Source organism: Larus michahellis, chromosome 8, assembly GCF_964199755.1.
Source record: "Larus michahellis chromosome 8, bLarMic1.1, whole genome shotgun sequence".
Lineage (NCBI taxonomy): Eukaryota > Metazoa > Chordata > Aves > Charadriiformes > Laridae > Larus > Larus michahellis.
Window position 1 is genome coordinate 42,754,214 of NC_133903.1, and position 25,933 is coordinate 42,780,146.

Consider the following 25,933-nt stretch of genomic DNA (forward strand, 5'->3'; position numbering starts at 1 on the left):
GGAGTTACAGCAAGCTAAGCCTGGTTATTATGAAAAGTTGTTTGGTCCTTTTAATGATCGGGAACAGACACTAGGCTCACTTGCTAAAGCCCCATCGGAAAGTCCTGCTCATACCCAGCTGATCTTGAAAGAATGAAATAATGGACTAACGCTATAGCTGTACTAAAACTGCATAAAATCCAAACAGTATCGTAAATAAGGAAAGTTTACCGTGGTTCAGTGTATTTTCTTTCCATTACATTTTGGGAGAGAATGAGGCATATGAACATCAGAAAAGAGTCAGCTTAAATTGTGATGCTTGCAGCTTTAATTATGAGCAACCCCAAGCCTCTATGTTTACAGAAGACAGATTACCTACATGTTATTTGAAAACCATTGGGTGTAAGTTTATAGTGGTAACAGGCAAGTCTAATTTTCTTTCATACTTAGGATTTAATAGGTACAGAATGCGGCCCAAGGGAAAAAAAAGTGAACAAGTAGTAACTTGATATTTATTCTACGCAGACATGAAGAAAGCTTAAAGAAATACACAATGTCTGAAACATTGACATGTATAACTATTTTAATTATAATGTTGCTTTTCTAATAGACTTTCCTGCTATGGCACAGGTTGAAATAGTTGCTACGTTTTTCCAGCCAAAAACCCCCCACACCCAAAAACTACCACAAAAAATCTGTTTGGAAAAGCTTATGGTGGGATCATAAAAACTGCACCAAGTTTGTACAGTGTGAAGTTGAGAATACAGTATTATCATTTTGTATAAATAATGATGTCTTTCCTAGGCCAGAGTATTTGTAAATATGGACTCCTTCCACTTCTGATATTTCTCATCTATCGTGGAGAATATTACTGAAGAATCCTCAGATTTTTTCAAGTGCAGAGATCCACAACCCTGCCATTCTGACTGCCGCAAGTGACCAGGAATATGGTGTAATGAACAGGGCAGTGGTGGATATCCTTAAATCTCCTTAGGCCTCCTGGTAAAATCCACGTCTGCAGAAACATTCCTGCAATACAAGCATTGTTACTATTTTTCCTTTTTTGCAGATGGAAGTGGAGGCATAGTCAATGTAGGTGGTTTACCAAGAACCTGTGGAAAGTTTGTGGCAGAACCAGTATGTGGAGTGCGAGTTTGTCCTTGCTCTTACTTAGTTCACGCTCACTTGCATCTGGACCTCCTCCTGACACTAGACCTTGAAAGCCTGACTCATCACAGGTTCTTTAATATGCTTAAGCTAAAGCCTATATGAAACATACAGGCCATTATTTTAAATTAATTTATCTATTTTTACAGTGGATAATTTTCATTTCATCGATATTTATATTCATAGCAAATGTACTTGGTGCCTCAGTTCCTTTTTTAACACAAGAATTGTCATTTGTGTTGCATTTTATGCCAAATTAAATTATAAAAATACTCAGTTGTGTAACTGTCAACACGACAGTATTTCTTCTTATTACGGAGACAAACAAGGAGTACATTGGAAAAAAATTCGTGAATCTCATTTCTGATCCTAATGAAGCAAGTAACCCATTATACCAAGGTTAATTTGTTGACTCATGATTTCCACTTATCCAATGATATACTGAATCATATGAACAAACCTCTACATCTAATCAGTTTTTTTTATTGAATCCTGACCTTTTATACACCTTCTTCTTGATTATGAATGACAGTGACCTTTATCTAATTTAAAACACACATACTGATGCAAAAATATGCAAAGTACACATGTAAATTCTGAATTAAGATGAAGATGTGCATAATCTTCCGGGGAGAAATTGCTTTAGAGAGAGATGTTTATATTAGGGCCAATTGAGGGTATGTGGGGAGAAAAAGTGAATTAGCCAGAACTCAGATGGGTTTGGAGGAACAGCTGCGGAGATACTGAAGTCTGTTTAGATTTTCTCAGCTTCTATTTAGAATCCCGAAATGTCAATATAAATATCAATTTTTATTATGCTATTCAGCATTTTACAGCATTCATGAAATGATCAAAATGCAATAAAGTCAGATAAAATGCCTCTTCACCTACGATTTGGCAAACTGTACCTCAGTATTCCATTTATGTTTCACTCAAAATACATAATATTCATTTTCTCAACACAAAAGCTGGGTCAAATTCACAACATTATAAAAGATGTCTGGTTCATTTTGCCATTTATCTCATTAAAGAGGAATGGTATGAGCATCATCTGGAGATGGTCTTTTTAGTCCAGGATATAATTAGGAACTGCTGTAAATGCTGAAAAATAAATAAACAAATATAAGAGGAGTGACTCCTGAGGAAAAGAACTCCCTAACTTCCCTTTTGCTTTTTTCTGTTCATCGCTAATGGGTCTGCACTGAAATTACTAAAGATGAAACCAGCCATGGGCACAGTCTGAACCGCTGTGTAATCCTATAATCCACTCTCTCTTTTCACAAGTCATTCCTTCCTCTGAATTGCTGTGACCCTAAACTGTAGATCAGCAGCTTTGCTCTAGCCTCCCTCTTAAAAATAAAAAAAAAAAAAAAAAAAGAAATATTTATACAGAAAATTTGCAAAACTCGGCGTAAAGACTGTCAAAGCAAAAAGCTAACAAAACACATTCCTCTGAGAGACTCCAACCAAACAGTACCTGGTATTAGCATGTACTTTCATGATTAACAACAGGGGGTTGTCAGACTGCTATTTCTGAAATAAACAGATTTATCCTGACAGATAATCAGCAGTTTGCACTACCTAATACATGTTATCATCCGCAACTGACATCATTACATTAAAAGCACACTTAGTATAATCTTTTGTAGGAAATTAAACAGTTTTTTTGATACACTTTTAGTGGATTTTTTGGGGGGATAGAGGGAAGCCCGGGGGAAGAGACTGGGCCATTAGGGAGAAGATACATGCCAAACAAGGCAGGGACGATCCCCAGATATGCCATGCTGTATTTAGTTTTTCACAATCTATTAATGTAATTTACAAATAAATTAAAACCAAATGTTCTGACTGTAAGCCATGTCTTGTACTTTTAAGCAGCCTTTTATAATGCCCTTGGCTGTCCCTCATACTACCTCAGTACTCTTCCGTGTCTGTCTGTCCTCCTGCCTGCTCCGCACAAGAACTAGCCACAAACACACATTTGTGAAACACTTCTGATTGTGCCATTTCTAGACATATTTTTGAGGCTGGTGGATGTTGGGAGATGGAATATCTGGAAACAGATATCGAGTATCGCCTGCATAATTTTCCAGCAAGCTCAACATTTATCTTCTTTAACTCTCAGGCATCTCTCTGTGGACCATCCCTCCCTCCCCTGAGAAAAGACACACCAGGTTACACATAACTCACTGGACAGGACTTGCAGAAGCTACTGAAGCTATGAAAGTTTGGTGCAGACCAGTTCTGTGACCTGCAGGAAATGTGGAACAGCATCACTTACACGTGGGGTCCCTGTGGATCCCCCCGTCCCAGCTGCCTGCTCACCCAGCTGGATGTTTCTCCAGAGAGCAAGTCTGGACTCAATACGGACAATGAAGTTTTATTAAGAAAAACTTCACATAATTCCCTTATATCCTCCAAGTAAACCATTCTTGCCTCAGTTGTAAAGGTGATGGCAGTTATATACCCTCAGGTTTGCTGGAGCAAATTCTGAAATTTCTTTCCTTTTTTAAATTTTAGGCTGTTAGTTAACATTATACTATTACTGTTCTATGAACTCACCTAACGCAGCTAGTGCAAAGACTAGGTAACAGAAATTGCATGGGGGCTGTTACTTGACTTTAACAAGTGTTTTACCCTCTTCCTCAGAGCGCAGTTTCTAAGTCATAGACTATTCTGTAGGGGCAAGTCAGATATAAAAGTCCTGGCTCCAGTGGCCTGTTGTCACTGGCTTTATTTCTCCAGAGACAGAACCTGCATCCCTCTCTCAGTCCTTTGTCTCACATGGGATGCATTTTGTCTCTTCTGCCTTCCTACTTCATAACTCGGTAGGAAGAGAAGTAAGAAATAGTGGCTAGTTACTGAGGGATTTTTATCCATTCACACTCGTGCATTTTCATGTAGCATTCCCCCTAAGTTAAAAAAAAACCCAATCCGCCCCCCAGACAAACTGGCGGAATTAAAACAGTGGGAGGGATGAAGTCCCTTACATGACAAATGCAACCTTTAAATAAAGAAGTGGCAGCATCACACAGACATTAAATACATCTTAATTCCTATGTACTCTCTGTCTCTTATAAAACCTAACCTTTGAGAAATATGTATGTATTGGTTAAGGATCTCTTACCCTCCTTTTCCCCTTTATTCCTCTCCCTAACATTTCAGTTGCAGTTGTTAAAGCTAATGCAGAACTTTGCCACAGATCTTTTGCCTCAGGTGCACTGGACAAAACCTCACCATCTGATACTCTGATGTGGAATGGAGAAAAAAATGCTAATCTAACCAAGTGATTTCAGTGGTTTATTTTATTTTTATTTCTAAAAGTGTTGAATTTCTACTGACCCACATTCTGCATATTTCTTGTACTCAGTGACGTTTGAGATTGCTTAGATTTTAGTTTGCACTAGACATTTTGTGTCCAAAGGTCAAATGAGCATTGCTTTGGAGTCAGATGCCTACTGGCTGCATTTCTAATTGTTAATCTTTTCACACTGAGAGAAATAAAAAAGTGGGAAACAGTTCAGGCTATCCCAAATAAACAGGCAGAAGTAAAGCAACAATTACTTTTCCTGTGTGGACTGCTCTTGCTCATTTCTCCTCAAGAGATAACACTCTCTGACATAACGTCAGATAACCGTGTTCAATGTTTCGCAGACTTGCCATTTAAAGATTCATTTCCACTCCACTTATTTTCTTTTTATCTGCCCCTCTTTTGGTGCATTTCATCTGTGATAATTTTCATGTAGACTCTCCATAACAGGTACTGGGGAAGGAGGGAAGCAAAAGGGTCCAACTTGACTTAAAACACCTCTAGAAATTATAAAAGGAGTACAATAGGACAGAAAAATGAAATGTTCTCATGGGAATAGTTGTTTGCATAAAATTCTCAACTGTTACTAAAGCTTCAGTGCAGTTCTTGAGGAAGATGGATATATAAAGCCTCAGGTTAATTTCAGTCATTACCAAGCATTTTACATCTGCTGAAGAATTCCAAACATATAAAAGGATGTCAATCTAAACCTTTAAACCAAAATAAATAAATAAATAAATAGAGGAGCAACTTCAAAGGCTGTCAGTAGGCAAGTTACGGATCTGATTCAGCTTTTAACCCCTAGAGGTATAAGCATGCTTTATCTGCAAAAGAAATGCAAGGTCTGTACTCTGCAACGTTACATTTTAATAATCTACTCTACAGTACAAGGCAATGATAAAAAAGGAGAATATGATATAATTGTCTACGTAATTTGATGAGAAGCTGTGGGGAACATATTCTTTGTATGCAATTATAGAAAATGCTAATAACAAATCATTGACCGAGGACTTTGTTGGCAATTAGATTTCCTATTTATAGCTGTACGTTTTCTCCAAGGCTCTACCACTTACTTACTTTTTAGGATTCCCACATTTTCTTCCTTCTCTAGAATATCTTTAAGGTAAAGTTCAGCAAATGTACCTACTTAGAGCTGGAAACAACTAAGGCCTTTAAGAAGCTGGATGGAACTTATTAACAATCTCTACAGCATCCTTTTAAGTTGATAATTTATCTTTTTAAGTGCCTTTTGCAAAAGGGCCTGATGGGAGTAAGAGCCCTGCATTATATACAGCTACAAGGTTTACTGCATCCCCTAGATTCTGCTGCAAGGCACACTACAGGGGAGTATCAGGTAACTTATCTTGAAGAGATGTTTGACTGAGTTACTATAGCAATGGCAAGTTTGCAGAGGCAGAGGAAGAAACCACACCAATAGAAAAAAGGAACTGGCTGTGGAAGGACACTGACAATCTTGTTTAGAAACCCGTGTAGTATGAACTAGCCTGGAACGAAACACAAAGGCTCACTCCTTTGAGAGTTTACTGAAAATACATTCAGAGGCCTCAATAATATAAGCACCTGATTTCTTCTCATTTATTTCAGTGTCTCAAGGAATTAAGCTGAGTTATGTCAGGTAAACCTACAAGGAGAATTGAGTAAGTAATTTGGAAATAACTGTATGAAGTGCTGCTGATGAGTCACTAAGGAACACTTTTGTCCCTGTAAGACATTGGTCATTGGATAAAAGGTGGAAAGGAAGCAGGAAATAACTGTCTGCTGCAACAATATTTTAATCCACTTACAAAAAAATCTTCCTTGGAAAGGCCTTTTTCTTCCTTTTTCATATCTCCACTGGTGAGTCATCTAATCTCATCTCTGTATATTGCTAAACTCCGCAGGGATCACCTTTACTTCCCAACTTTATCCTGGCCAGAGATTCAGTCAGACAAAAGATCCTTAATGTCTTTCCTTAAGTTCAGCTCTCTTCTCTAAAACCCATTCCCCTCCTCTTTCACAAAATGAAAGAAGTCTTTTTTAGAGATGCTTTTTCTTTTTTTTTTCTTTTTTTTTTTCTTCTAGAGGGAGGCAGGACGCCTCTATCAAATCTCTTTTCTATAAATCAAAATTGCTTTGTGTGGAGCAAGTTGCTGGGAATAATATATTTCTTTTTCCCTGTCTAAAAAGGATTCTAAAATTTTACTTCTAAAACTCATAGATCAAAAATGCATGCTTGTTCTAAGTAACAATTTACTCAAAAAAACCTCTGCACTTGAAAGAGTTAATAAAAATTCTAATTACAGGATAAGAAAGAAAGGTCAGACTCCACTTACATCATTGTGAAGGGCTTTTATTACACACTGCTATAAAACATATTTCTTTTTTCAGTTGCCATCCTCACAGGGCAACCTGCATACCAATAGGATCTCCAAAATGCCATGAAGGAGAAGATATTTATCTGCTAAATTCTATGTACAGTAACCTAACAAATGCCAGAGAAAGAAAGATTGCCCTCTGCACAGTAATACTTGTGTAGATGTCTTCTTTATGCTAACAATGACAAGGCTCTCTGGGTTTGTACTCTTCTCCAAAATCAGGATGCATTTTTTTCAAAAAGCTGACTGTACATCAAAGAGAAAAGATGCACATTTTAGGCACTGAAACACTTAATATAGTGAGCAAGTACTCTCCTGAAGCATGCTAACTAAAAGTATCTAATCCAGAAAGGCAAAAAGGGAAACGTATACCTCAAGCGTTCCTGAAAAAATTAGACAGGATATGTTTGGGAATATCCATGCCTCTCTCTCTGTCTTGTCTGGTCAATTAAATTTTCATTTTAAACTCTGTCTAAAGCTTCACAGAACTGTTATTTGATTAATTTGGGTGTGTTAGATAGTAAGTCTACGCAAAAGCAGGGTGGCTCCAAATCTAATCATTGTCATTTCTTAACTCCAGCTGTGCAAGGCAACAAACAACAACTTTACTGTGGGACAAGTATAAGTCAGAATAATTCGAATTTTTTCAATATACTACTCTTTAAATCCATTATTTGTGATTTAACACATCCAAAGTTGTATTTATAGTTACTTTAATCATTGGCATCCCTAAATTCTGACAACTAATTCAAAGAAATGTACATAAACAAATGCAAGATTTACTGTCTGCTTGCATAAAACCAGCGTGTGCTGTCAAATGCATTAGTTCAATATTTCATGTGATGTATGCTCAAAGTTAGAAGGCAACTAATGAAGTAGTGCCTGACTTTCCTTTTCTTCAGGAGTTTTTAAAGAATCATATTCAAATAGTTGTTTCTGAGTTGCACTTTGTTTGCAGAGCAAGCACTGCCTGTCCAACCTTTCTAAACAATAGATATTAACAGAGAACTGTGAGGGTTCCATTTCACCACTTCTGCTGGCAATTCTATTAACTATATGTTTATCTTGTGGTCTAAATTTATGGCAGGCCCATTTGCAGTGAGGCCTGGAGTTTCCTTGTTTACAACGCTGCAAAGTAAAAGGTGACCTTTTTTATTTTTGTTTAAAACCTTTCAACAGTTTGTTCTGCTCCAAAGATAGCGCCTTAATAAGGTTTCAGGCCAGAAAGCTCTCTTGATGCTGTTTTTCTTGGGGGGGGAGGGGGGTAGAGGGGGGGAGGGGGGGGGGCGGGCGGGAAGAGCACTGCATTAACTTACACAGACATTAGGAAACATTTTTAAAAGAAAATACAAACTTGCCTGAAGATTACATTTGGAGATTAGAAAGCTGCTGTGCTGAGATCCTACCTGCCATTATGAAAAGGGAAAGAAAGTCGGGGGGTGGGGGGTGTACATAGCTGGCTAAATAAACAGTAAAACAGCCGTTTAAACAGTTGCACCTATACACACAAGCAACAAAAGCATCAGGCACCTGGCGCAATTCTATTAGGACCTAATTCTGACAACAATATGCATCATTATAGTGGGATCTGATAATGAGCAAACACTGGAGGCATTACATGTCTTTAGAAGAATCAGACTTCCTACCTTAGTGAGACTGATAGAAGGTAAGTCCCCCTTTAAAGAAAGTTGTAAGTAAAACCAGGCAGCAGTTGCAGTAAATTGAGTCCTTTCAGTCACTGTATACATGCAGCAGTTCTGCAATAAGGGAAAAATATAATGGGAGGAGCAGCTGTGAACGAGTGACCTCCTGAAGCTGAGTTCTCTTTGTGAATCAAGCACCGGGCGCCAGTGCCTCTGATTTGCATGGATTATCTCCACTTGAACAGATACATTTAAATTAACTGGCACGGGGGCACGGGGATTAAAAAAAAAATAAATAAGAAAAAACAGAAAAGGGGAAAAAAAAAAGAGGAAGAGTGAGTGAGTGAGTGAGTGAAGGAGAGAGGGGAGCGGAGGAGAGCGAGGAAGGAGAGAGGAGATCGGGGCGCCTGGCTGGATACGCTGGTTGAGGCAGAGCTGCGTCTCGGAAGAGCTACAGCTCCCTCTTCATGTCACAGCTGTAAGATGAGGAAAGCTGTCATTACGGACGAGTTTAAAACAGATTCCACCCCCCCCCCGCTTCTGATGGTCCATTTGATCAGATTTCTATAAACACTTAATAACTCGGCCCGTCAGGCAGCTAGGATTTTATACCGCGCACCTCAAATGATTATAAATCTGGTAAACCCCGCTAAATGATTTTAAGCACGGAAATATTTTGAACAGAGTAACTTGTACAAATGGAGATGGGATATTTCCAAGTGTGCCTTGACAGATTTATTATTTGTGAGTGCGCAGGTGTCTTTAAAACAGTTAAGGGAAGGCAGCATTCACAACACTTCCGCGCAGGAAGATCACTAGCAGCATGATAGTGTGTGTGCTCCAGCCAGTATTTTCAACGTTATCTAAAATCTACCAAGACAAAAGAGAGACAAAAAATTTGCATTCAACCTCTTCAGAATTTCTCCCTTATTACCATAAATACCACAAACATTACCTGTTGCACATTCCTGATTTGATTTAAATGCAGTACTTAAGCTGATTAGAGAAATATGAGAATATGTTCAACCCTCTTGAACCTGCATCCAATCCAAGAGGAACCTGAACTAAACTTTGTTTCTTTTGTTTAGGGTACTTCAAATAAGTTATTTTTACACCATGGTATAGAATTTTGTGAACCTCTACACCTTTGTGAACCTCTACACCTTTGTGAACCTGAACGTATCCATTCTACTCAGAAATTGGACCAAAAGTCATGAGAAGAGAGTAGAATGGCTTGTCACAGGTCCTTTTGTCACTGACTGAAAATAGGAATGGATGCAATTAACGTTCTTCGAGAGTTATTATTTAGCGAGATTTAGTGGGACAAAATGTCCTATATTAACAGTTAAAACAGTTGAACTTTGTCTTGAAAGAGGCATGTCTTACTGTAAAATACTGCTTTTTCAGAGATCAATAGAATGAAACTGTCTACAAAGACAACCAGGGCTAAATTCTGTCTCCATCTCATTTGCAGATCAACCCGAGTCCAACATGAGTCTATTGTGTTCCTGTCCCTGAACCACATCTCTGGGATAAAGCCCTAGGAGTTCTTTTAGTAAGATCCCAACATTTACTTGTAACACAGATTCCAGAATGTTGTCTCATCTGAACAGAATATATGGTAAGTACTATACTTAATCTAGTCATGAGAAATTGCTTCTTGGAAGTAATCACATTTACAGTAAAATTTGCTTCAGATAAATGATCACATAGATATTGGACAAAGTAGTGGATAACATATTTGGATTTTCTAATAAATGCTATGTGACACAGTTATTGGTGTCTGCCTGAGCCCCATAAAGTGCTTCCTCTGAGAAATCCTCTTGGTTCACTGGAGAAAGTTTGGGAATTTGATTATTTTAGTATGAGAGGGGGAGGGTCCTTCAACTGGACTCTGTATATCTGAATATTTACCCAGGTAATATTTAACCTGACTGGAATCTCATCCCTCCATGTGCAATCTCCAGAACTTCTCAACCCTGTTATTTGCTCATGTCCTACTTGTATGTTGGACCCCAAATTTTATTTCTTATTTTCTCACTTCTTTTTCCAGTGACCACTCACCAGGTAGTAACGGATGAATTTGACTCCAGCAGGGCACCCAGAAGTCTAGTGTTAATATCAAGCCTGTATATGATAGCTGTGGAAAGCAGCCTCCTGGTTGATAGATGGCTTTGAAAAAGATGGACTGTGAACCAGATTTGCTGCTATTACTCTACACCCTGCAATACACTACTCAGTCCTGCACTATGCCAAGCTGATAATGGCATAACGATTCAGTCCCACCAACTTGTATGTCACCGGCAGCAGGGAAGCCCAGAAAAAGAACGCAACGAGATGAATTTTCACCTTGAAAGTACAGGTAAGAGGAAATGACTACGTAAGGAACTGAGACAGCCGTGGAGGGTACAAGACCAATTGCAGGGAGAAAGTGAAGCGGATGCAGAAGCTGTGGGATGTATCTTATTCTCTGGAAAGATATGTATGCCTGAAGTGGCATCTGCTAAAGTTTATGAAGAGAAGACCTTACTAGAGATGTGTCTGGAAGCAATGTTGAATGAAGATGCAGATTTGAGGAAACGGTGTAGGAAAAAGCAAACCGAATGGGCAAGTGGGGATTTACAGACACTTGTTGAGCAAGAGGTCATATAAGAGGTAGCTCAGGAGACTCGTGAGTCAGGGAAGCCTGCAACAAAAAGAACAAGCAGAACAGTCTGGGCAACAGAGGAAAGCTGAAGAATATGCTTACCATCTGGGAGACTGAAAAAGTACAACAGAGAAAACCAAAACAGAAGGTAGAAAGAAAGTGGAAAAGTTAATTCCAGCAAAAATTGTAGGAGACTAGGATCCACCGAGGACTGAGAATGGCAGAGAAGTTTGTGAGGGAGGAAGAACAAAAGGCAGGATCATCTGTGCATAGAAGGTAAAATGGACTAAGAGAAAAAAATAGTGTCTACATGAACTGGCAGCGTGTGTTAAACAACTAAGTTGTCACTAGATCAATTCCACAGAACAGGATGTGAGGTCATTTCCCAAGAAGGAGGATGTGGGATGTGGGTGGAAAAGGAAAAAAGGATTCTGCTAGGAATAGAGAAGAATCTTTTTTTTTAACTTAATTTTCTTCACAGTGGGAAAATGACGCTATGAAATTCCCACAGGAATAAATCAAAGATGATTACACTAAATCATTTCATTTTAGGTAGGGGAAAAATGCCTGAAAAGTGAAGACTCAGGGGAATGGTATCTGGCTGAATATCCGTGGAAACAATTGGGACTGAGATCCACATTTTTAAAATAAAGAACCTTAAGAAATACAAGGAAACCTTGGCAGAGGTTCGTGTCGTCTTCATGCCTTCTTATTTTCCACAACAAGAAGAAAATCTGGTCACTGAAAATTGATCTGTGGTTGAGGAAATGCCAGTGGATGATCAGGAAAGAGAAGGTAAAATTATATATTGGGACCACGGTATTGAAGAGTACAAGCTACCTAGGAAAGACGTGAAGAAAGCATAAGTAACCTTGCATAACTGCCTTCTAATTAACTGATAGGTTAAAGAGAAATAAGAAAGGATGGCATGCATCAAACAGAATACATTTGGGCCAAATTAATGCATATGTTTACCAAGCAGTCAACAACCAGTAAGAGATGAAACTCTTACTGTCCTTGTTCTATGAGATACTATGAGAAAACCGATCCAAAACCTGATCGTGAGTTAACCTCATTTAAATGAAATGGAACAATCAGTAAAAATAAGGCTTTATAGCTCAAAGGGCAAATTTTGGTAAACTAAAAGGTCTTGTTAGGGAAATTAAATGAGCTGATCTATTCAAGACCTTGAAAGTGGAAGAGCCTTGGAATTACTTTAAATCAAAGGTGCTAAAGCTATGTGGAATGTGTCGCTGATGAAGAAGAGAGAATGCGTGGGAAAGTGGTCAGGATATTCCACACAAAGGACGAACTTCAAGAAGATTATTAGAGTTATGCAGGGCACAAGAGAAAACAAAAAAGACACATCAGCAGAGACAGATCTGTTTTAGAGGTCAAAGTATAAGATAAAGCAAAAATTGTCAGTAGTCAAACTGAACTACAGTTTGGAAGGGATATTGAAACAAACAACAAAACAATCTTCATGCAGGTAAAACGAGACCAAATAAAACATGGGACTTCAATACAAGGGGGAGTCAATGGAAATAAAGAATATCTATCTACAATTAAAAGCTAAGTGACGACTTTGTGTAATTTGAGTAATATTGACCACAGAGGAAACAGGATAAATAATGGGAAAGAAGTAATGATGATAGGAATTACCAAACTGGAAGCAAAACTAAAAGCACAGTGCACTCGGGCCAGGGACAGATATCAAATAAACTCCATTCCACAATTCTGACAAGAAAGGGAACACGAAATCCCAAACCTGGTAGGAAGCAGCTCAGACATGATACTGGCTGACTGGAGAATAGCAAATGTATTATCCATTTCTAAAAGGGAGACCTATGCAGCTACAAACCCATTAGTTTGACCTCAGTTGCTTTAGAAGAAATTTTGAAGGAAAAAATAATTGAAGACAGGGAGGTAAATGGAAAATGGGATAACATACAAAAAGGATTTAGTGAAGATAGATCGTGCCAAGTGAATTTGTTATCTCTCTTTAATAAGATAACTGATTTTCTAGACAAAGGATTTGTGAGCCATCTTATCTATATCTGTGCTGCATATGATACAGCATCACATAGGAAACGGGGGATTAGGAGAAGAGTTGTAAAGTGGATAAAAGATTGTCTAACGGATAGATGGCAACAGGTGGTATTGAAAGAAGCAGCATCAAACTGCAGGAAGTTTACTAGCAGGAATCCTCAAAAATCAGTCTTGGGATCAATCTTTTTTTAACATCCAGGCATAAAGAGAGAGTGTGAAACCTATAGTTTCCATTAAGCTAGGAAACAAAGTCATTACAAAAAAGGGTCACTGTGTAGGTTTTTTTTTTAAATTACATAAAGTACACGTACACGAATATTTCATACACACATATAAAATATGCTATTATGTTTTTCTAGAATAAAAATAGAAATATTCATGCCATCCACAGGCCTGACAGTGTGTCCTTATCTGACATTCCAAATACAGTCTTTGTCAGTTGGAGTCAAGAAAATACGCTAAAACTGGAATAACTGCAGAGAGGTACAACTGCAATGGCTGGCAGACTGGAGAGCCACCACTTAGGGAGGAGAGTGCAATGCTTTGCTGCTTTTGTCTGGCTAAGCAAAAAGCTGAAAGGGGATATGGCTGATGTCTGTAAATGGATTTATTAGACACCAGGCTGGAAGACAGCCATATAAAGCTATAGGACAAGGCTGACAAATGGAAAAGTGGCTCACGCTTAGGTAAGAAATGCAGAGATGATTCCAACCATCAGAAAAGTGAATTTTCCAGACTCTAAATAGCTGTAGTAGGGGTAAAAAAAAAAATTAACTGCATTTTAATGGAGAATGATTTTTGTATTAAAGAAGTCATCTCACCTGGTTGCCTATGCAATTAGAAGACTAGACTCAAGAGATTCCTTGCCTTTTGTTCCCAGTTTCTGTAATATATTCCATTGAACTCGGTCACCTGTCATGTGTCTTCTCCCTCCCCCTTTTTTAGTGCTAATCAGTGTCTTTGGTATTGCTGAAGAATTGAGCAGATTCAATGGTGTATCTGTCACGCTTCAGAATATGCTGTCCGTAGATGCACCGTGCATTCTTCCCACTTCTACCCTTCATTTTGAAACACATCTGATAAGGAAAGATTATGTCATAGATATAACAATTATTTTAGCATCCAGTACAGATTCTGTTAGGCTCTCCATCCAAGATAACTAAGAAAAAGGAACGTTGAAAGAAACAAGATAACCTAGTGGGAAAAGACACGGGTGCAATTTACCAGGAAAATCTTACTGGAGCAAAAGGAATGAGAAAAGCATATTATCTTCTAGCATGACTGAGATCACAGAGCAAGTCAGGCAGAGACAGAGTGAAGGATGTAGGAAAGATTAGAGAAAATGGACAAAGAAATTCAAAAACATTTTTTACCTTTACAAGAGGCTTGATTTTGATTCACTTATAAAAGAGGGTCCTTTGATTTATTTAAATCCACGTGAACATCCTTGCTCTGCAATTGTACAACCTTTTAACAATTCTCGGTTGATTAGACAATGGAAAAGCAGAAAAGAACCAATCATGGTTATAATGTCAGAAAAGCCAAATACATTCTAACAACTGGCTATCACGTAGATAGGACATTGCCGCATCCCGGAAAGGAAAGTCCAGCAGACATAACTCAGTACCTACAAAGTCAGATTAATATGCAAAACCAAGAATGTGCTTGCTGTTGGTGCTGTTTTTGTTTATTCCCATATCCAATATAGGCAGATGTGAACATCAACAATGAACAAACACATTCAGATAAAACAAGAGCTCCTGGATTTCTCATAATTTATCATAAAAGCATATACAAACTGTAACTAAACCTCAAATATCCAAAACAATCAATATCAAAAGGTTCTACCTGAAGTAATTCCAGCTGAGCCAGAGCTGATGAATTCCAGAAAGAAGAGCCTATGATCTCGTTTCCTAAGGAGAAAAGTAGAAGAAACCAGATCCTTGGTGATTCTCTAAATGAAGCCTTTGAAGGAGGCCGAGCCAGTGACAGATTTTCTGGCTGAAGAAATTTCATTGAGAAAAGCTGCTTTGTTAAACTGGAGAACTTTTGACAAAGTGTTGTAGATTCTAAGGAAGGCTCTGAGGAAACCTTTGATCCCTTGTAGGTCTTTTTGTAGAGGTGAAGAAATGTGATGCAGCAGCGGTGCAGCTGGCTGTGTTTTGGACCCTGGTTTCCCCATCTCAGGTATGTACCCATGGGCAATATATTCACTGTTCTGCTTCAGACAAACTCACTGATAATAGCAAAGATGTTGACAAGAACATAATTTTCATTGAGAAGCTACAGGGTCATAAGACCATATAGAAAAAAAAAAATGGTCCTTCTATTAATTTAAACGAACAAGCAAACAAACAATCCTCTCAATCCTGTGAGGTATATACTCTGCTTTTCAACCACCTGTAGTAAGTCTTGTAGAGGCATTTATCACAAAGCCTGTAGGTCCAGGACAAAGCTAGAAAAGAATCCTACAACTAATCCTGCAGTTTCCAAAGGTTTTTCTTTTTTTTTTACCCCAACTTGTACCAAAATCTTCATAAAAGACGAAATGAACCACCTCAGAAACAACCTGTCTGAACAGCAACCAGTCTTCAGGTTTCAACCTGGAGACAGCTCAAGTCTAACCTGCCAAGGAGATATTAGGTCACACGTGTGGAATTCACCCCCAGACTAATCCACTCAGAAGCTGAAAATCCACATACCAACAAAAATTTAACGAAAAAAATGTTCCATAGATTTTTCACAAAATGTGCAATCTATGAAAAAAGGGAAGTTAGTGTCTGGTGAGAAACTATTTCATTGGTAAATTCCTGTATGATGTTAATTCTCTGTATGCTTGCAGATATGTATGAGTTTTTTCTTAATTTGGAGGAAGTGTCTGAAGTAGTTTCATAATCTGTATAAAAAAAGGATGCTCTGAATAGTTTGAGGTTTACCTATGATGTCTGTAGATGATCAAATTGCTAGTTCAGCCTTTCAAACCCCACAGAAAAAAATGGTAGAAAATCCATTTTAAACATATTTAGTAACAGAAGAAAAAGGAATAAAATAGAACATTCCAGAGAACATTGAAACTATTACTGGTATTTTACTTGCAATGACAGCTTTCCCACACTTTACACAAAGCTTAGACTGCCTGCTAGGCCAAAATGTGGTGGATAATCTTTACAGAAGAAGGGTGAAATTTAAATCCAAACTCTAAGACTGTATAGTGTAATGAGCAATAGACGGGCTATGCATTTAATTCCATTAAGTGAAATGTATTTCATTAACAAAAGTGTTAGTAGAATTAAAACCTCACACTAAAGGAATGTGAAAATCATCAGTGGCAGCTAAAAAGCTGCTACAATATGGCACATATTGCAGAACAACTGAGACTGATGTGGGATTAAATACATATGAAATGAATAAAAAAAAAAACCCGACAAAATTGTAGCAAAATTTGAATGCTAATTTATGGCACCTACTGAAAGAAGCAGGACAGCAGATCATCTGCATATAAATGGCCTCAACACATTTCTCGGTGCCAGTCTGTTACCCTGCTCAAAAGGAAACAAAACACATTTTTTAACCAGTCTAAGGCAAGAAATGATCAAACAGGAGATTCATTTAGTTTCATTAGCTAAATAACAGGAATAATAATATTAACAGTTTTTTTAATATAGCTTAGTAAAATTAAGAAATTGTTGAAAAGGGCGTATGGAAGAGAGAAGGCAAGAGAAGAAAGGAAAGCAGAAGAAATAAACTAAAATAACACAATATACCTCCACGTTAAAGACAGAATGCCTTCACGTAGATACCATGTTACGCATAATTATGCTAACTGACCCTCTGAATTTATGATGAGAAACAGTTTTATATCTTGTGAGGCTCTGAACATCAAAAAGGACTCTAAGGAACACAACGTAGGGAAACAAAATCTACCATAAATACCAGGTGACAGAATAAGATAGAACACCATAGACTTCCAAATACCGATATGTAACAACTCCACTCGTAAACATAATAATTACAGAGGCAAAAAAGGCACTATGGAAAACTTTATTCTATTAATAGTTGTATTCTTATCCACTTTCCAATAATTTTTTTTAAAGCAAATTGAAAACAAATATTACAAAATCTATGGAAACTAGACATGCACGTTTTTTCAGAATTGTTTGAAATAAAAATAATTTTAGATATTTGTTTTCTTTTCATAAAACTATTCTGTCTTTATTATCCACCTCAGAGGGCCAGCTATTCCTTGCAACAAAAATTATGTTAAATTTCTAAAGTGCCTGAAGTTTTGCTCTTTTAAGTATATGAGTGAAAACTTGTATGTATATAAATGAGTTCAGCAAGAAAGAATTAAAAAAAGCAGCACGTGCGTCGGTGGATGATAAATAAAAAAAAATCTAAGACATTTGATTTGTTTAATAAGGGATTCTGTTTTACCAAGATTAGCACAGATTTCAGAAGTGTTATCTACTAGTATTCAAGATTATGTATCGGAATTCACAGTGGGTTCTTTAAAACTGTAGTCATCACATCTGATTACATGGCTTGATATTACAGTATGACATTCGGTACAGCTTTATTGCATCTTTTTTTTTTTAAGTGACCGACTGAAACAAATCACATCTGCTAAACTCCATGGAAGAAAGGGATTTGTGAGTATTCATGTAAGTGTAGCTATATTTTCAAAGCTCCTTAGGGCTTCTTCCACTTGTGTCTTATGAATATAATGTCATCAAACAAGACAAAAGGGTCAGTCTGTTGTCATTATAAAAGATCAAGTGTCTCTTCTCTCTGTAAATACAGTATTAGTGTTCCTGCTTTTAATTACTGGAATGGCTCAAAGGGTGAGCTGGAAATCTGATAATTCCCTCACACCTTTTGAGTGGCAGTGAGATCTAAATCATCCTCCCTGGGTCTTTGCCTCCTTACCCGCGTCAGGGCTTCCCCCACGTGTGCCCCTGTAAGCCCTTGTAACTCTCCTCCCTGCCCCAACTTCTGCACCTCGCACCATCTCCCCGGAGCACCCTGGCAGAGGCTGCTCACTGCCTTTCTGGATCTGCAGCTTAGGACTGCGTAATGACTTCACCGGTTTCTGACCTTTGTCTTTGCAATTGAAAAAAAAGAGGTCTGTTAACATGACAGATAGATAGGCATTTTCAGTGACTGATTCACTTGGAGACTTTTGGTATTTTCCTGGCAGTAATTCACGTTGATTCTTTCCCTCTTTGATCCCCCCCAGCAGACTCTGTTGGTTTCGGTCCATGCAGTGCAGCAGAAGATTAGTCGAGTGAATGCAATAATGTTTGTACCAACATCATACAGCAATCTCCTCTCTTCTCCTCAATTACCAATGCAGTATTTTAATATATGAAATGTTCATTTTGCAAGTACCATTTGGAGATTTACTATTTAATTTGAGGAACAATATCACCATCAAGTATATTAAATAACACTCAAGTGAGAACATTCCCATTTCATACCTTGATTCCTGAAAGGTTCGGGCTATTCTTTACTTTCCTATTTTCTATTCCTAGTAATTTCAGTGTAACTGTACACAGTATATAAAATTAAACATATGTATTTATTTCATGGGATTAAGGCCAAAGATCTGAATCAAGAAATATATTTTTAAAGACTAGAAATTTTAAGTTACTTACTAATTCTGGAGCATACGAGTAAAACTCAGCATTAAATATTTAATTTAAATACAAAACTGGGAGCTTGTCTTTCTAACTATGTTCAAAAGTGAGAGAGAGAAAGAGACATTCCTTCAAAAAGCACTCCAGGTAGTTTAAGGTAGGCAGGACCCTCAACCCCCTATTTTACCTTTAAACTGAGGTTCCACCTGTGAAGCAGGAACAGCAAGTTTCCAGAGGAGATGGATTAATTAAATGAATCTGTGGTTTTTTATTCCAGGTGAGTATTGGGAGTGGTGCTGGGACTGCAGCGCCAAAGGTGAACACATTTATTTTGAGATACTTTTCACAAGCAGCTAATGGATGTTGATACCCATTTACCATTACAATTAGTGGCAATTTGGTGTCTATATTGACATTGTTTTGAGAATTTCATCCCAGGAGTTTTGAATGGAAAATCTAGCTACTTTTTTTTTTTTTTTACCAGGGACTCCTGTTTCCTAAATTATTTTTATTACTTCCTCTCACCTCTTGTTTTAGTAATCCAAATCCTCTTCTCCCTTTTAGAAGTGAATGAAAACAGGTTAGGCAGAGATGAATTTTAGCACCTGTATGAGTTAAATCTTTCAGTTCTCTGGCTGCCTTCAGGAAGCTCTTTTTCATTAAAAGTGATTTGCATACTACCAAACTGTGCTCCCTACAAGTCTTGAAGCTGATTTGAAACAGAGGGATGATGGGCAAAAATCAACCGAATTGCTAAAGAAGAGCTAATAAGGTCAAACAAATCAGTAAATTGGTTTTTAAAGAAATCTTTCTGGGTTAGTTTTCTGTTTGCTTAGGAATTCAGGCAATCCTATTCTTCATGCAAGTCTTACTTTTTAATTCATCACAGTTATTTTTGTAGAGAAGCAATATTGAAGATTGAATTTAAGCAACCACTTTAGCCTTTTCCACTGGGTTATGTAATGCAAAGAAATTACTCCATGAAGAGTGGAAAGCTTATCCACCTTTTTGTTACTGTGTCACTCTCTCGCGACTCTTTGTTCTATGCTTTGTCCTGTTATTAATATTCATGGTTTTATTACAGTACCAGGACTTCGTTCAGCAGATCTGATTTATGCAGATATCTCATCCCCTTGCAAAACCCTGGGAAGGAGTGAACAGGATTGTGTTAATTCACAGAATCATAGAATGGTTAGGGTTGGAAGGGACCTCTGGAGATCATCTAGTCAACCCCCTGCCAAAGCAGGTTCACCTAGAGCAGGTTGCACAGGAACGCATCCAGGCGGGTTTTGAATATCTCCAGAGAAGGAGACTCCACCACCTCTCTGGGCAGCCTGTTCCAGTGCTCTGTCACCTTCGAAGTAAAGAGATGTTGAGATGGAATTCCCTGTGTTCCAGTTTGTGCCCATTGCCCCTTGTCCTGTCGCTGGGCACCACTGAAGAGTCTGGCCCCATCCTCTTGACACCTGCCCTTTAGATACTTATAAGCATTGATGTGATCCCCTCTCAGTCTTGTCTTCTCCAGGCTAAACAGACACGAGTCTCTCAGCCTTTCCTCATAAGAGAGGTGCTCCATTCCCATGATCGTCTTTGTAGCATTTCCTGCTGGACTCTCTCCAGTAGTTCCCTGCTTTTCTTGAACTGGGAAGCCCAGAACTGGACACAGTACTCCAGATGTGGCCTCACCAGGGCAGAGTGGAGAGAGAGGATGACCTCCCTCAACCTGCTGGCCGCGCTCTTTTTAATGCACCCCAGGATACCATTTGTTCTCATCTAGAACCCTGAGATATATTTATCAGTGCAAATGTAATTTGGATTATTTTGGGTCAGACTGTCAAAGGTGTTGTCTCTTATGACAGTACTGAGTAGCTGGAAGAAGCAGAGGGCAGGTTCAGTCGTGTCATGTCTAGGCACTGTTTCAAGCTATGGAGAGAGCGCGTAGGCTGCAGAGCAGAGCTCTCTCCTCTGCCAGTCCTGGCTCAGGCTGAAATAACCCAGCTCTGCCTCTTTCCCTTATCTGTATCTGTAAACAAGTCTTTGCTACTTGATGGGTTTAGCTCCAAAACTCACCATGCAGGAATAATGTTAATTGATAAAGTCTTATTGGAAGTACCTGGCAAGTTTTTAAAAATTTGCTCTCGGAGGAACTGCAGCTTTGAACATTGACTGATGTGGGATGGCTGGGAAAGGAGAGGAACATTTCAATTCATGGAGAGGGGGAAATAAGTTTATTGCTAGCATTTTCCTTCATGATGACAGGGACTACTTCAAGCTGATGACAGTTAGAGGCAGCTGGGTTCCGCTTTTGCAAGAAGAAAGCATTGCAGGGAATATAAATATCGCCTGCCCCAAATCAAACACTGAGAGACAGAGGCACGCACGTGCACTCCGCATACATTTAGCCTTTGTGTATAGCATAAGTCTATGTCTTACCCTCCAAAAGACCTCTAAAGCCCATTTTGTGTTTAGTGGCTACGACTGCATGAACAAAAATTATTACGTATGCGTGGGGGAGAAGGGAGTGGAGAGAAAAAAGGGTGTCAAAAAGCCAAAAAATGAGCCAAATGCAACTTTTCACAGATCTATCCAAAACCACTAAGGCTGACTCTGGCAGTTGGCTAAACTCAATATTTGTACTATTCAAAGTATTTCCTAGGGTAATTATGGAGAAATACAAGGAAATACTGTATTTAGAGCCAGATATGCTAGGAGGTAATGAGTGTTTCCTTTGAAGCTCATTTGAGTTTAGGGCACTCAGGACCTTGCCGAATCTGGCCTGTGCTGAGAGTTTATTCATCTTGAATCACACTGACATGACTATATACGACAGTCGGGGAGACGGAAAGAAAAATCCCTGTCATATAGAGACAGCTCCATGACTTCAATGGTATGTCACACATCTGAATCAGGCTGATTTTGTTCTTGTAGCTGTAAAGTTAGCCTCTATTTAAAAGAAACAGATTACTGAATATCAAGTAGAAAATGGAACAAAAATATTTGCCATAATTAAGAAATAAAATTATTCTTTTGCCAAAAATAGAAAGAAATCCAGTAATACTTTTCTGCATTTGCTTCTACCAAAGCAAAATGAAATAAAAATAGTTGTTATTGTAGTTGTTTATGATGAAAAACATTACATGATTTTTTCATCCAGCATTTAATGAGTGAAGACCGAAATTTACAGCAGGTTTCTATCTTCTTTGCCCATAATTTTAGACTTATACAAATGTATCCATCTGCGTTCAGCACCCCTGAAAAAGGCATTAAAGCGAGGCAAATTCCCTCTCCTTCTCTTTCAGTAGAAGTGTACTACATGGAGAAGAATTATATAATTTACAATATGAACAAATGCTATCAGCTTTCTCCCATGCATACTGCAAATTGTTCTCTCAGAAATGTACTACATTTTAACATTTTTGCAAACTCAGTTACTCTTTTCTGGCCAGAGTCTTGTACATCTCATTTGATGAGAAATACGTTCATTCTCATGAATATCATGTAAAATTCATTAACGTCTTTATGAAATTGCTGTCAGTGGTGTTAGAACCTGACACAAAGTGAATAACAGTAAATGGGAATCTTAAAAGCGTTTTTCATCAGGTTTTTGCTGTTAATATTAAAATGTATATTGATAATATAGTTAATAAAATCTGACTTAAAGTGCAATAATAGCGGGAAGTTTATTATTAATATTATGTATGTTTATATAAACACCTTGTTTGGGTATGTATTTTAATACAAACATTATGTATGTATAATCTTCATATAATACTATTCTTTAGAATTCCTCAGACTTCAGAATTTCTCAAAAAAGTAGCTTTAACATCATTATTCCCATTCTACAGGTAGGGAAATATGGTATTTAGAAAAGGCCTCATCTAGTATTCTCCGCACATCTCAAATTACTATAGTCCATGTAGGATTCTGGAAATGATTTAGCATCATAACTAAATTAAACAAATTTAAAACAACAAAAAAAAATTGGTATCTGTTCCCGTAATCTTATTAGGTAAGTGAATTGCAGAGAAAATTCAGCAGCAGAGTTGGGGACCTTTTATCTACATAATCCCCTTTCCATCAAGAAGCCCCTCACATTCTTGCAATTCTCAAAAGAAACATTTCATCGCTATCACTGGTCAAATACTTTATTTTACAAAGATTTTGTTTTACAGCTCTCTGGCTACTTTATTGGTCTGAGTTCAGGGGGGTTGAAAACTCATCAATTAAATAATTTGAAACACTGAAATAATTTGAGAGTTCTGGATTTTAATGCACTCTTTTCCAGACAAGGAAATGAGTCACTAAGTATACATTCTGCTGTGTCTAAATCAGAATGTCAAAATATATACATACTTCAGTAGGATTTGCTATGAACAGAAGTTGACTTAAGAAATCACAAGCCAACGTTAACTGTGAGAGGGCACTGGGAAGAATTGACTACCCACTTACGGGGCCCAAAGCATCTGTTATCATGACCTGTTCCTTAGCTCTCAGTGTGTGCCAGCATGCAGCAGCCTTGTCGTGAATGTAGAGGTGCAGATGGCAACTCAGTGGTGGGCCATATCCCAGCTCTTACTCTCGAATATCCAGTCTCCAATTACTGTGACAAATTCTTGCTGCACTGAATGAAGGGTTAAATAAGAAGAGCATAGCAGTCAAAAACAGTGAGTGGTTTCTTTCACTTTTCCTGCTGGTATTCTGAGCGTACAGCTAGTGCACTGGAGGTTACTCTTCTAGCTCTGAACAACCCCCTGTCCCATGCCAGCAGTGGTGAGCAGTACACGCTCACCATCTCAGTGCTGAACAACATGTAGTTTTGGTATACCTCAGAATTCCTTTTCAAAATACCTCCCTTCTGTATGAAAAAGCATTGGAAACCTTCAAAATCAAGTGTGTATCATCTTAATCAGCCAAATCCCACCCCTTATCCCATCCAAAATTCAGTAATTCTGTAACTTCCCATGCCACGTTTTCATTGCTTTTTGTTTGGTTCTCTTCCCCACGCCCTTTCATCACTAAACATTGATAAAAAACAAAACTTTGTGCAATTTTCTCACTGTCTTCATTACCGTCAATAGACACTGCTTCTCCAAGTGTCCGTAGACAACTGTGTCAATTTTTCAAAGAGCTTATTCCTCCCTGAGTGTGCAATGACTTACTCCATAACCCTAGACTGTTCCTGGACATCCAAGGTGCTAGGGACTGTACAAGGAGAGAAAACTGCTTGAGAAGCAAAGATGCAGAGATCTGTCAGCATCTGAATTGAATCCTCCTTGCCCCTTACAAGCGTTTCTCCAGTCCGTGCATATCCATTTGGACTGATCTGAAGAGCCCTGGCATTGGTTTGCATTTCAGAACTGCCCCTCTTGCCCCAACCACATCCTTGCCGCCCAGCCCTGTGACTAGGATGGGATTTTCTTATATCTTTTCTGATGTACCCTGGTTCCTGGGGTAGAAACTAAATATGTCATAACCACTATTAGTTAATTTAATTAAATTGCTTTTATTTTATTCTTTTGTTAAATTCCCCCCATTTTCCAATTCCTTTCCCAAAGGAAACACGTTGAAGTTAAAGATCATCCACTAACGTAGATATACATCCCCCCACCAGTAAACATGAGATTCAAATATATTTTGTGAGTCTACCCTGACAGCTGAAGCTGCAACAGTCACTTGGTGTGACCTTCTTTTTTAAAAAAAAATTAAAAAAAAATGTACTAAACTTTTGTATTAATATAGCCACATGGATAATGCATGAATATGATCACAAGCTCTGATACAGATGTCTACTATGTTGTGAAATAGAAGACTGTATTGCATTGTGCTCATTAGGACAGGCTCGTCCTAAAGAGCGTGTTTGACATGTATTTTGACCTCCATGTTCACAAGCCAGTTAAGTCTCCAGCTTTACAAGGTAAGACTTAAGATAAACTTAGAACGTCTCGGTCTCGACTCGCAGCTGCACAACGACAGCCTCGCCGTTCTTAATGACAGAGCTACAGTGGTAGATCTGGTTGTAAGATTTCGGTGACAGTTATGCCGATATAACTATCAATGGAAACCGTCACCTTATCCAATGGAAACCATTATTTTGTAACAAGGGTGGAATTGGCTCCAGTTGACATAAGCAAAAAAGGTACTCTTCTTGCAGAAAAAAACCTATTGAGGAATAATATCTGTTAAACACTAATTTAAATGCATGCCTTCAGTTTGTGAACTGATGCAACTTTCTTGTGTTAACAGGTCCAGGATGACAATACTGGGACTATAACCGATGGGGAGAGTACTACCCTCCTACTGCATGTATGAGCAAGTTGAAGTGATGTTCAGGATGCTGTTTATACCGAGGGATGTGCAAAAAGTACTTGGAAAATAAATGCATTAGTACATACTTTTTAGGCATGTGAATACCAGTGGAAGTTGGGAAACAGAAGCAGAGGTCATGGGCTGTGTAGGTTATAAAAAATTTCAATGATAGATGTTAGGTACTCCGACCTAATAAACTGATTTCTTCCTTACTTCTGAGGAATTCAACCAAGATTGGAAATGGGCTGAAATCTTTCCACTGTCTTATGTCTTCTTCTGAAAGTCAGTTTAAGAAAAAATTATTAAAATACCAAAGTTAAAACAAAATGAATAGATTTGATGGCTTTCTAACCACAATGAAGTAGAAAGCCTAACTCATTGTTACTATATCCAAAACATTTTAAAACTACAAGCAAGGAATGCATCTCTATCATCTGAGTTTAATACAAAATCATGTTCCTCTCCTGTCACACACAGAATTTGTTATAGATTTTATCTGCAATAAAAGCTATGTCAGTAGTGCCACATAATACATTTGTAAAGGTTAGAGATATTTTAACCCACATCTGTGACCAGAATTTTAATGACAAGCATATCCTCTGAATCAGTACTAAGAAAGGAAAACTCTTCTGTAGATATTAATGCAAATCATGTAGAACAATGCCTACACAACATTGCAATAGGGTCATTGTGAATCATGTCCTTGAAATTACAAATATGTGACATAAGTAAAAATATATTATTACAAATTCTGTCAATCTCCTGTCCTTGTCAGGGGTTTCTGCTTTTGCAATCCAGAGAGATTAAACCATTTTATTGCT

The 25,933-nt window shown here is 38.0% G+C and overlaps 1 protein-coding gene across 7 annotated transcripts in view; it reads right to left on the bottom strand.

Annotated features, from left to right (window-relative positions):
- Positions 1–8,666, bottom strand: part of ADGRL2 (adhesion G protein-coupled receptor L2) — a 392,373-nt gene extending 383,707 nt beyond the window's left edge. For 6 of the 7 annotated variants that reach the window (XM_074598825.1, XM_074598822.1, XM_074598823.1 and 3 more), the window contains exon 1: positions 8,478–8,666. The gene's annotated coding sequence lies outside the window, so the exon portion shown is untranslated. The remainder of the gene's footprint in view (positions 1–8,477) is intronic. The other variant, XM_074598826.1, reaches the window with a different exon arrangement.
- Between the last annotated feature and the right edge of the window lie 17,267 nt (positions 8,667–25,933).